At 35.3% G+C, this 14,141-nt stretch overlaps 1 protein-coding gene across 4 annotated transcripts in view; it reads right to left on the bottom strand.

Annotated features, from left to right (window-relative positions):
* Positions 1-14,141, bottom strand: part of PRLR (prolactin receptor) — a 151,959-nt gene that overhangs the window by 135,433 nt on the left and 2,385 nt on the right. The gene's annotated exons all lie outside the window — the stretch shown is intronic.

Genomic DNA, 14,141 nt, shown 5'->3' with positions numbered 1-14,141 from the left:
TTCAGGAAAAAGGAATTAACAGACAGCACCAATTATTACAAAGTTCACATCATCTCTTAGAGCAGGTTATTCTTCTCATACACAGTTAAATTACACAGTACCAAGTAATTCTCGTACCAGTTTAATAACTTAAAATATTTAAAAGACAGTAGAAGCCATTATTTCTTTCCCAACATCAACACATTATTAAAAAAACCCTCACGCTGAAAAATAAACAGATTCTTATGCCAGTTCAAAATTAATTTTGCCTTTCCAATACTACTGCTCTTTCCTCTTTTGACAGAGACTACTGTTAAAGTGAAGATAAAGATTTTCTCCCAGGGCCAAGAAAAGTAATTGCAAGTTGCACATCATTCCCATTTTCATTTCTTTAAATGTATCTTTTTAAGCATGTCTTATGCAGTAAGCAAAAAACATTGAGTAAGTGTGGTGGTGCATTCCCCCTGCTGCCTGGCCCTCGGGCTCCACTATGATCTCAGAAATCCTCATTAGGGCCTCAGCCTTGACAAACCGCACCTGGACTAAGCTCTTGAGCTTATTAGAAATGCTGTATGCTCCCAGAAACCTAGGAAAGCACAAACCACTTTGGAAACTTACTTTTCTTGCCTGAACAACAACATAACTGGAACAACATTTATGTAACTGATGTTACTGACCTAAATTGTGGCCAAGATGGAAGATTATTATGACTCAAGCCAATTCTCTTGTGACCCTAGGAACAGTGGTCCTAAGCAGACCCTTCCTTTCAGAAGGAATTTCTTCACAGAATGGACTGTTAGACTGGAATTCATTGGAATGAACTGTTCAGGGAGGTGACAGAGTCACCATCCCTGAGGTGTCTAAGAAATGACTGGATGTGGCACTCAGTGCCATGGTCTAGTAGACAAGGTAGTGATCAGTCAAAGGTTGAACCTGATGATCTTAAAGGTCTTTTGTAACCTCATAAATGACTCTGAGCTCTCTTGGACTGAAGTGGGCTGTGACCAGCACCTTCCCCTGAGTGAGGTGGCTCTCAGCAAGTCTGCTGTACTCAGACGACCAGTGAATGATGACAACGGATCCTGGACTCACACCCCCACTCCTCAAGGCTCAGCCCCTCACCCATCAAGAAGATGAAAAAGCATCTGGTGGGATTACTTCCCCAAACTTGAGGGGAATTTTTCACCAGCGATTACCTTGTATATACACCTTCAGGTCTGCGTGGATGCAAGTGTGAATAAGCTAAAGCAAATGTACCATGAATGTTGCTCTCTTAGATTCTTAAGTAATTTAGATTTGTAAGTAAGTTAGGCCTGAGGTGAACTACTTTTGTGCTTACAGTAAATTCTATAGAATTTTTTTATAGATTGTTTAAATATCAATTAAGTGGGCTCTTAAGTTTAAGTGCTGTTAAAACCTTTAGGCTTAAACTGTTGGTCAAGTCTGGGGCAAGTGGTCCAGCCACAATCTTGTTACTTTAGAAGAGTGTCTCCCTCACGCACCTTTATTCTTGATCCTTTCCTATCCTTGCCCTTTTTTCCATCCCCAGCCTACACGCAGATCATTTTTGGTCGGTTTTAGTTTTAGGTTGATTGATTTTACATGCTAGCTCAATTTTTCTTCTGCATGCTTTAACCATCAAGTAATCAGAATGAATCTTGCCAACGAACTTTGTCACATTTTCACTTAAATATTAAGCCTGCTTTGGCCACCACCTCTGCTGGTGATTCTCTGAGCGACTTAAAATACTCATTTGCAAGAGTAAGCTGATAGATGAGTATTTTCTCACAACTCTAAGCTACAGATTTATAAAGAGACAGCTTAACATAGATGACATATATGTATATGTATGTATACATGAGTTAAATATGTTTACATAGACACATATACACATAAAAATAGATCTCTTCACTAAAATTTATTCTGAAATATTGAAAACATTTACACGTGTGATCTATCAATGTTTTAAAAAATCTCTCCATGATCCAAATATGCATTTGCCTTTATTATCAGATCAATTGCTTCCAAAATTCAATGGTATGTGCGCAAAAAGGCCTATAGTGTTGAAAAAAACAGAAAGTTCATGAGCTTTCCATTACAGAAAAGCAAACAAAAGACATGCCAAAAAATATGTAAAGCCATGTCTATTCATAATAATATTTAATTTAGCTTCATCTAATAACATTCATAGGAAACGAAGAAACTAAGGTATAGACAAAAAGTAATTTAACAGCAAAAGTACAGGTAAAATTTTAAAGGCTGTATAAGCTAAAAATACTCTTTCAGACTGACCAAAATAGGAGCAAAGTGAGAAACAGATAATACACAAGAAGTGACAGGAGAGCACTAGGCTGATGATTCTCTTACAGTTTAACTTCTTTTATGAAAACATCTTACAGTCTAACTTAAAATTAAAGAATACAGCTTTAAAAGATGGTTAACCCTATTCACTTCTAATGATGTAAAACGACTCAGTTGCAGGTGGTTGGAATGAGATGGTCTTCAAGGACCCTTCCAACCCAACCCATTCTATGGTTCTATGAAATTGTAACAAATATACTAAAGACCAATTAAAAGGTTTTTGGGCAAGACCACCAAAGCAGCACAATTTAGGCAACAACAAATACAAGGCCTACATCTTCTACAACTGCTAGTTTAAGGCGCTGTGATCTCAGAGATTGTACCTCAGTTAAGAGGTAGGCTACGTGGTGAATTTGTAGGGACAATAAAATAAATGGATTCCTCAGTATCCAGCTGAGCACAGCAAACTGAGAATTAGGTCCAACTTACATTAACTGATGAACTGCTACAAATAAAACATGTTTAAATTCAAATGCCAAGCTAAGAAAGAAACAACAATTTAGAAAATATGATTTAACCTTCACCTCACACACGTTCTCAGCAATCATCCTCTTCTGTGTTTAACTCCTGTCATAAATGGATTTCTGAGTCATGGCAATACAATAAACAGTCATTACTAGCAATAACTATAAATTCCAATGTATAATTTTCTACTTCATTTAAACATATAATCTGCCTATACCAGCCACAAAAGGATGACACCTGTCACAAATGAGATCCAGCATATTGATCATAATGTCAGGTCAGAATGGTTCCTAATGATTTAGCAGCTGGCATTTGGTTGCAATGAGTACTGTTTTGTGTCCCAGAATTTGATTTTATTTTCTTAAAAAGTGAGCATAAAAATGATTAAATAACAAACAAGCTCCCAAACTCGTGGGAAAGAGCCCCACAATTCAAAAGATAGGATTTCATATTATACACACCTTTAAATTGTAAATAAAAAAATACTAAGTTGTGTAACAACAGAAATAAACCTGTTCACGTATATGAAAAAAAAATTCCCAAGTTTACAACCTGACTGAAAGCAAATCTTCAAATTCAGTGTTACAGTACTCTAGGTAAATATTAGAGGAAAATAGAAATACTTTAAATAGATTACACTGTATATCAACAATCAATTACTATGTATCTGCTCTGCACAGAAGCTGTAACAGTATAAATGGGTATCTTATTGGGGCATGTAAAACAAGGTCGTATTAAACCTCTAAGTCTGTGCAACTGGGATATGGACATGGTAAATGTGGTTATCTTTCCATTAAAATAACCCAGCATGAAATCCTTTCTTACTGACATTTTCAGGACTGAGCAAGGGATTATATCAATATTCTCCAGCTAAACAAACAGAATTCACCTTAATTCCCTTTTCTCTCTCAAAACACTTTGTTTTCTTATTGCTTATGAATGGACGCTGAACTAAAAGGTTTTCTTATTGCTTATGAATGGACTCTGAACTAAGAGGCCTGTGCTTCATCTATTTTATTATTCTACTGGTCTTTTTTCCACAGCTTCGCACTTGAGATTCTAGTGAAAACGTTTTGGTTTTTTTCTTTCCCAAAGAGAATTAATCAGAACCTCTTCCTCTAATTTGCTCACATTCAGGTTTACCAGTTATTGCTTATATTCTCTGGGAAAGTGGCATTCCTATTCTGTAAGGCACGTCCTATCCAGAAAAACTGCTTTAATGAGAATTGCTTCATTAATGATTGTGTAATCTCTATCCAGAACTTGATTATTAATGATTTTATCTTACTGCTTTACATACTTGCTGGCTTGAAGGTGTTGAAATATTGCCAAGCTTTCAATATGCCAGCAATACAGAATGCATGTGTTTCATATTACATAATGAAAGTGCTTACCATACATCAGTAGTTTTTGAGAAGACTGTGATAAATCCAGGTCCACTAAGCCATTTGCTAACAAATTTCTGTTTATCTGAACAAAATTATAACTGTGACATACCTGCATTTTTAAGCTGTCAGTAATGACAGTACTTCACAAAATCATAAGCATGACATTTTAGGGTCTTAAGCTTAACACCTTTGGTCACCAATTTAAATTTAACACATCATTTTTTCCCTGTAATTATTTTTTTCTGGCTGCTGTAGACCAGCAGATTGTTAAAGAGCTGCTGAGAGGATTTACTTGACTCTATAAATGCAGGGAAAAATGATTCCTCCTAAATTTACACATTGTCTTCTTTCTTTTGTGGAGGTATCCTACATATTTTGATTAGGACTTTTACTGACATTGCCAAGAGCTGGTGTAAAACTCATCATAATATCAGAGAATCACAGAATCATCCAGGGTGGAAGAGACCTTCAAGATTGTCCAGTCCAGCTGTCAACCCAGCACCACCACAATCACGCCAAGTGTCATATCCAGGTACCTCTAACACAAAATCCTTGTGGAAAACAAATTAGTTTTACAGACTGATTAAGATATGTTAGAATTTTTGGTCTTCTAGTATTTCTGAGATATAAAATATATATTAAAAAAAAATGGACTCTCAACAGAGTAAAGCAGAAAAAAAGAATCCTCTCTTCAGTGAGGAAATAGACAACTTAGAAAGATGAGGGACAACAGAAGGAAATGTGAAGGGCAATAATCAGGTCTTACATAAGAGAAAAAAAAGTGGTAGAAATAAAGCTAGTATGCTTCCTGAGCACTTACAAGCTCACACGAACAGCTGTCAGTAAAAATTACAGTAACATCAATTGAGTAAAGAGGAGGAAGGCAGGATCATAACTGAACGCAGAGGCTGGAGAAATATTAATAAGATTCAGCGATGGTCTGAAATTGAACTTCTGTAAGGACAGTGGGTTTTCTACTTTTTATTTTTAGCAATTTTTGCTCCTTCACACAATGGGGTTTGAATTAATAGTCCATTTATTTCTGAAACACAGTTCCAGAGAGCTACAATTACAGCATTAAGAATGTAAACAGAATATATGTGGAATACATACTACGCCTGATTATCTAAACATAAGGATATATAAGGTTTGCAAAAGGAATAATATGGCATATTATCTACAGTTCTCTTAAGAACTTCTTGATCCATACAAGGACAAAGTATGCAAAAGAAGAAATTAAATAATCTAGAATTTTGCTCTCTCTCTCTCAGTTTCTGCCCTTTAATGCTTTATGCTTCAACTCTGAAAACAAGCTTAGAAACGGAGACAAGTCCTTCAACTACATGAAAATGGTCCAAAGTCCAAATGGCAACAAGACACCAGGAAGACAGGGTCAGCACCACATTGTAGATAAAGAGGACAACTAACTTTCTTATCAGGGTAACTGGGAAGCAGCAGTGTCTTGAGATAGGATTAATTTTCCAAAAGGTAAAATATGGATCACCCTTACAAGTCAGCACAGATTTCTAAATGGTATGCTTAAAGGTTATGGCCACCACACCTTAGCCCAGGCTATTACATAGTGAGCAGACAAGTGAACTCAACAGGTTAACAGAATTCTGTAAGAATTTCTGCTAAGCATTGTTATTTGTCTTATGCCTCTATTATATGTGTTTTACTCATTACGACTGAAGACACATTTGGATTAAACCCAAAATGTCCCTCAACTCAAATCTGTTTTTTTCCTTTAAAGAAACATAAGTATCTCCAAATATCTCTTGCTGAGCCAAACTGTAATTATAGTTAACTAACTCCTTATGCAGATTTGACATCTCCACTATTTAGTAATTACATAATTTATTCTTCCATTATTTGTCCTGAATTTCCTACAGTTTGGAAAACACGTCTTTTTGTCTGCTTGTTAAATTCCACATTACAATTTATAGCATCATAAACCATGGCAGAACCACACCTGCATACTCTGAACACTCCACGGGATCCTCCCTGCAAATGAATGATCAACAATAAACTCTTCTTCACTGATGACGGTATGTTCATCACAGAAAAAACAAAAGCCATAAAGATGAAGGGAAAAAAATAACCATATTTAAAAGTTTCTGTTGTGTAATTCAGACATAGACTATAATAAATTACAAGGTTCAACAAAACAAGAAGCTACAATTACTGAAAAACTGTATCTGTAGCAGATGCTGTTCGACATGCTGACATGTTATACACAGGATGGAAATACCTACTGTTATCTTAAAGTTTGGAAGTAGTAGCTCACAAATAAAGAAGCCGTGGGGATAATTAGTAACTCACAAATAAAGAAGTGATGAGGACAATAGAAACAAATTATCTAAGCATCAAAAACTCCCACGAGGAAAGCACTGCTACCCTATTTCAAAAGAAGTAAGCTAGGCATACCTGTTAAAATACTACAGTCATTCTCTTCCTTTTGCACAAACAAACCCATGTATGACAAATCCAAAAGATTCATAGGACAGGACAACAGAAAAGAACAGAATCCAGTATTTAATTTAGAAGGGACTCACAAAATGTTTAAAGACGTTGTATTTCTGTAGTTATTTAAATTTCAACAGTGTCATCATGGAAGAAAAACATGAAAACAGCAAATTACATTTAAAATTCAGGGGCAAAAAGTATTTTATTTTTTATTGCAATAAGTATATTATTTCTTATAGAAAGAACTTATAGATAGAAACTACACTGCAGCAGTAAGAAAGCAATCACTATCCTTTTGTTTATCTATCCTTTGAAACACTGTGCTTGCAAAAGAGCTTTCAAAATCACTGTATGTTGACAAAAATATTTAAAAGCATATACACATGTGCTTGCATACCCGTACACAATCTATAACCTAATTTTTGTTATGAATTTTCATTTATTTGTATTTTAGTTGTATTTGACATTCTGCATCTGGTTCTTCTCTTGCCATTGAATCCAAACTGTTAAAAACACTCATTAAAAAGGATTGTTCCCTAGGCAGCTAATCAGAAGCAGCAGTTGTGTTACTCTATAAATAGAATTATGGGCATCTTAGGTGCCATGTCTGATATTATGCAGTATACTATTAAATTTTATCTACATAACCTATACACAAATATGGAATTAATTTGACGCTGTACCAGCTGTAAAGTCTGTTAGATACGCTTATTTCTTGTTTAAAAACTAAAACTATTTTCTATGCTTTACCTGGCCTATTCAACCAATATCACACATTAATCTGTTAAAATAATTCAAACTGAAGGACAGAATTTATTTGATTTAAAATAACTTTAGTTGCACTTGTCTTTTATAGCTTTGGGCCTTTCCTTATGCCAAATATGATGATAAAGAATTATATTCTCATAGAAAACAAAAACGTACACCTAAATCTTAGAAAGACACCTCTCTTAAAGTGGAGGAAATAAGGGCTATTCTGTTCCTGTAAGATTCTTCTGATGTGTGCAAAATGTATTGATCATGTGCCTGCAGCAGGTATCAGCTTTAAGCAAAGAATTTAATGCTGCTGTCCAATGGTAAACTGACCAAAAGATAAATTAAATTGACTTCACTTACACATTTTATTAAATACCATCCAAGCGAATTCTTGTCCCAGAAAATGCGAAAATTTTAATTTTTGAAATGGAAAAGAAAGAAAATTTTATTAAATTGTTATGAACAGCAAGAATTCTATTCAAGGCTATAGGAAGTCTTCAAATCCTCTACTGAACAGAATTACAAACAAAGCTGAAATTCTACTAGCAACTTACCATTGTTGCTAGTAGAATTGTTGATGTTTTCTTATACAAACACATACCAGTGTTTGTATAAGAAAACATCTAATACCAGTAGGTACCCTCTACTGTAACTGCAGTTGAAATAGCGGTTTTGAATAGTGCAGCCTGAGCATCTGCATCTGTCATTGCCAAAGAGAAGTAACACTGTGATGAGAGGTATAAAACAACAAAGGGCAGAATGAGCTTTACTGTCAGTAACCACCAGTGAAAAGAGGAAAGAGCCACTTCTTTACTGACAATGAAAATGGGTATACATGAGTACATACCCAGATTAATGATGCTTCAAATTCAGTAAGGTTCCAGAAGAGGCAGGAAGAAAAGAATGCATTCCAATTATTGTTAATGATTCACTCTGACAAATGCTGCTCCTCTGCTGCTAAAAAAGAACTTGTAATTGAGATAATTTCTTTGGGAGCACTCATTTCTGCATAAAAAGATAAACACATTGACAAGTAGCTGATCCTAAGGTGAAAAAACAGCTTCTGAAACCCAAGGGCAAAACAAGATGTGCTAGACTTCAAACACAAACTGTGTACAATGAGTTAGAACTTACAGCATATGTTCGGAATAAGGCACAACATACACATGAACACGGACATAAATATGCAAATTTGAAGGTATATGATCAGTAGTTTCCTGAGGTACTCCACAAATAGATATTCTATCTAGCCATTAGGTTTTTTTAAGCTGATGTATTCAACAACTGCTTTTGTGTGTGCTTCAGAGCCCAACCATGATTTTGTTTTGGTTTTAATTTTAAATCTCATTCATACAACATTTCTCGCAGATGACGCAGGATATCTATTATCCCTCTCGGGAAGGAATTTTAAAAATGTAATCTGCAAAGACACTGAGCTGCCCAGATGGTAGGTGCCAAGTAGTTTTGGCCTCCCACTCTCCACATGACTCAAACAGACAAAAGGAATAAATTTTTGCCATTGAACCTAAGGACTAATTCTAAGGAACAGTTTCTACCATCACTATGAAGAATGAAAAGGGAATGATTAGAGTTGCTACATTAGAAATCTGATAGAACACGTAATTCAGAATGTGTATAAATAACTTTCAAAACAAAATGCATGTACATCCTTAGTAGGACAGGAGGGTTGGGACCATAGATGAAAAGAAGAAGGAAAAAACATCATCAGTGTGAAGACCTGAGGAACATGAACAAGGAAACAAACAGAAATATATGGGTAAGAATAATTCTGATTCCAGAAGAGAATAATAATTAACAGAGCAAAAAGAGCTGGAAATGGGAATAAGTGGTAGGACAGCTGGAGAAAATCAGAGGCAGAGTAGCACACTGTTTCAGAGGCTTACTACTGGTTTAATTGTATAAATTTTTACATTGTTTCATGATTTGAAGTGATCCATCAGTAATAGTAACGCAGTCAGTGCTTCACCATGCAAGTCGCTAAATTTCTGTCAGCTGTTTAAAAAGCTTATCTATGCCACAACTTACAGCACAAACAATTGGATGGCTTTTTTCTGTATCTTTCACTCGGGCCTGTGTGTTCAGTCATTCTATATTAAATTAAACTTCTTTACAGAATTTTACTTATTTTAAGGCAGATTGTTTATTCCTGTTTAAATCTTCTAGTCAGAGGACATGTAATCAAATAAGAAATTGCTTATGAATAATTCAAGGATTTTGTTAAAATTGTACTGCCATAGCCATTAAGCAGAAGCACAATGCTGTCCCTGTCATTATCAGCAACTCCTACGCTCAAGAAGAAAAGAAAACATCCATTGGATCAAGAAGAAAAGAAAACACGTATTGGAATCAGCCTGAAAGCAAAATTACACTGGCATAAGAGGAAAGAAATGAGCAACTTGAAAGATAAATCATTATTGTAGAAAAGAAGTTATATTCTGTGTACTAGCATTACCATGCCATGATGTATCATTAATTTTTTGTTAACAGAAACGACTGGGCATGTTAGCCAATAGTCTCTCCTTTGTCTAGCTACATCAAAATCACTTTGATTTTAACTATTTACATCATCAGTTTTACCCTAATTAGCTAAGTACTGTGGATTAAAGAACAACTTTGAAAACCTGATGTTTTACCAGGAATACTTCCAATGTAGAGCACGCTTGACCAATGTCCTCATTCAACATAATGAGAAAGAACTATCCAAAGCTTTTAAGTGCTGGCATTTGTTCTTAGAATGCTAGCCAAATTCCAGATCATTTGGCTACATTATGCTTACTTGCATTCCTTCTCTACTCCAAAACCAGACAGACTATTATTATTTTTATACTCTAAAAACATAACTGAACAAAATTGTTACTACACAAAAACCGTACTATTTCTGAAGGAAAAAGCAGTTGCATTTCAATAACTTCCAAGAGGATTACATTACACACATTCTTCAGTAACGCTAGACAAAAGCCACAGTAAAAGAATGTAGGACAAATGGTGCACAGTTAATAAGCATTTATTGAATTATAAAGATAAAATAATAGCTGACAAGGCCTTGAGAGTATTCTAACTACTACTCAAAATATTTTAGACCACTGTACACAAAGTAATCCATCCATAAAATTGTATACTTACACTTTGTAGTTACCAAGAAAAATCTGATTTAGTAACTGGATTTGTATCTTGCAGAAACACTATGCCAGAAAACAAATTAAACTGTGAATGACAAAAATGAACAATCTGAACTTTACTTACTACTTCACTGCCACTTTTTTTTATTTTTTAACAGCCAACTGGAGAGAGCTTTCATTCATCTACACCAAGCACAAAGCCATTCTATACATAAAAGAATGACTACAAGAAAAACGCTCACATAATTTTAGTTCTGTCTTATGATGTAGATGTGTGTGGACGTGTGTAATTACTGGAGTTGACTAAAACCATCTTCTGACAGTATGTTTTATATGCAATTTCCTAAGGCAGAGAAACAGTGACTCAGTGTTTCAAGGCTCTGTTTAAGACAAAAAACCAAGGCAATTTGTGTTGCCTTGATCCTTTGTTCTGTTCCTAATGGAACCTTCTTCTTCGCTAGCTACCTACAGCAGTCACATTACTCAACAAATCTTTGTCCAATTCCAGTCTCTAATCATAAACTTTTTTTACCCCTTGCCTACTGCTTTCCTAACTACTCCTATTATCCCACTAAGGAAGCATGGAATCCTCAGCCCAAAATCCTCAACTTTCTGATAGAAAAAATTACCATACAGGAAAGAAAGTGGTAATAAACAAAAAAAAACACCATTAAGAAGAATGAGATGTGCACAAATGGGTAATGAAAGTCAGTGGCATCACAGCAAAGCCTTCAAAATTAAAATGTCCTTAATTCCTCATTCCTTTTTTTCACACCCTTGTTTAAAGCTGTATCTCCATGCCAGTCTCTATTTCCCCTGTAATTTATTGTGTGCTTAAGAAATGTGTGTACTCATTATTCAGAGAGGTTCTAATGATCTTACTACTTCCATTTATTTTGCTTATGTGAAGTTTTAATCTGTCAGGGAGTTTGGTTCTTTCTTTCCATCATTTACACTCAGCTTTTACTTTTTTGATGCTTTATATGTAGTGTTCCTTTGCTCTTGAAATTACTAAGAAACAGTCTACCGTAAAGCTACAAAATCTCTCCAAAAACTTCCAATGAAAGTCAGCAGTGGCTTTGAAAAAAATCAAACAAACTAACAAACAAAAAACAAACCAAACCTCCCTCTGCTCTAATAAGTCTCTAAATAGTTTCACAAATTAAACCAAACAGCAGTAGTATTTCAAATATTATTCAATATCATATTCCACTGAACACTATGGTGGACTGTAATTCCTGCCAAGCACATCACACTACAGACACTGAATTCTCACTTGAAGCTGAAAAATCCTGCAGTCTTTGATTTAAATGTGCAATTGCTATAACTGAACTAAATGGAATCATATTGTCTCAGACACAACCAGCAAGTCACAGATCTCGCTTAGGAAGATTAAATTATCTTCTTCCTTACTTAGTTACCAGTACAAAAAAGAATCATAACAACAGGCAGCCATACAACTGCACTTGTTCCTCATGCTGGAAGCATTTTGCCCTCTTAATAGTGCCAGAACTTCTCTGCACTTCTCTTGCCTTAATCTTGCCCAGTAATTTACTGAGATTTACTCAAACTGAACTGACATACTAATAATCCACTATCACTACAGAAAACAAAGCCTCCAGTTACAATTTTCCTGCACACAGCACACCTGTAACTTTCCAGACTTCATTATATATTACCAGTATTTGAACCCACTCATTTAAAATATAAAGAGATTATTTAAGCACTAAATGCAGATCTTGCACATATGTTGTATGCAGCCACATTTGTATGGCCACGTGTTAGTTCTGCTACTTGAAATGAAGGAATTGTTTTACAGGACTGGTACAGCAGACTCACACCCTAGCATTGTTTGTGCAGATAATAAAAAGATTAGAATATGACATAGGAACTACTGTTTTCCAGAGGCACAACCCCACAACCACGACCGAGAGAAAATAAAGACAGGCAGCCAATGCTGGTATAAAATGTATCTATTAAACTGCTATTGGAAGCAAGACAGCACTTGAAGCATCAGTTCAACCTGCAAGTCAGATGCATAATGTTTAAAAATAACAGAACACCTAGAGTGATTGCAGAGGATGCAGTCTCAAAATAGACAAAACAAGGCAATTCTTTGCCTAATGAAGGGTAATCTAATGGATTAAGTTACGGAATGGCTGAGTTATGGAGTTCTTTGCCACAGGCCACTGCCAATATTAAACAATTACAGAGTTTCAGAACTGTGTGCTTGCGTTCATGGAAGGAAAAGTTAATTGTACTAGCTTATGTCAATGCATAAAGTCTTTCACCACATTCAGTGATGGCAGGGACAATGTTCTGCATGGCAACAGAGTATATGTTAACAGGTCTTAGTGTATGATTCCCCCTAATTTCTTCTCCCAAACTTGTTATTGATCATTGTCAGGGACAGGAGACCAGATTAGACCAACATGGGGTGTGACTCAATATAACTGTTATCCTGAGGCACCAGAGAAAACCAAGCTAGAAGTCAAGACAAGCTTCCAGGGTAGTGCTATTCTCAGAGCCAGCAGGGGCTGTGAAGATGAAAAATGCACATAGCAAGCAGCTGTGGAAACTTGTGGTAAGCACAGATTTCAGGATAATGATTTTTTTTGTTTAGAGTTTGATCCTTTTCTGTCCTCAGTGCACACATGAGGACCCAGAGGTAACCAGAAGAGAGTATCTGTGAAGGATGAATAAAGCCAAAGCTAAGTATCAAAGAGGACATGATCACTTGATATGTCAGAGTGGATAACAAATACCCTGAGATTAGCTCAGGTAGTTAGAGCATAGTGTTAATGATGCCAAGGTTGCAGATTCAATCCCAGCATGGGCTATTTGCTTAAGAGTTGATCTTCATGACTCTTGTGGATCCAACTTCCAACTCAAAATATTCTGTGATTCAAACACCATTAAGTAAAATGAATAATAAACTCGAGAGGGAAAAGTGAAAAGAAGCTCTAGAAGTGGAGGCTATTTAGCCTCTTTGTAACTTCCCACAAAAGAGAAAAAACAAGCAAACACTATGAACCATAATATTACAAGTAAAAGAAATTATATATAAGTATGTTTATAAACCATCTCGTTGATGAAGGAACAAATTTTGGTGCACAAGAGGAAACTCCTAAACCCACACATTCTTTAATTACTCTGTATCGGTTTACTGCTATTACTGTCTGCACAGCTTCAATCTAAATGCAATTTAATTTGAGAATTCAGGTACTCCTTCTTTTGACTTTTCTTAATCTTAGTTATATTAAGTTGCAGTAGTTCCTTCAAATTAACTCCCACTTCAGTTTTTTATCTTGAATATTTAGAAGTATTTTGATTGTCCTTTAGAAGTATTTTGATTGTCCTTGTTTATCCTGAGGATAAACAATAAACTGATAAATAGTTTATTGATATTCACTTTTAGAACTGGATTTTGCTATTTTATTCTTTATGTGTACAACTATTATGTCCATGTTATTCAAAACTAATGTCCAAAAAAGCTACAGGCTTGGTTACATCTTAGATTTTTTTGTTCTTTATATGTGCAATTTCTTTCAGGGAAGCAAAAGGAATGAAATGTAACAGATGATCC

This window comes from Lichenostomus cassidix, chromosome Z (assembly GCF_008360975.1).
Source record: "Lichenostomus cassidix isolate B80296 chromosome Z, HeHo_3.0, whole genome shotgun sequence".
NCBI classification, from domain to species: Eukaryota; Metazoa; Chordata; class Aves; order Passeriformes; family Meliphagidae; genus Lichenostomus; species Lichenostomus cassidix.
Note: the sequence above shows the minus strand (reverse complement) of the source record. Positions and strands in the feature narration are given on the sequence as shown.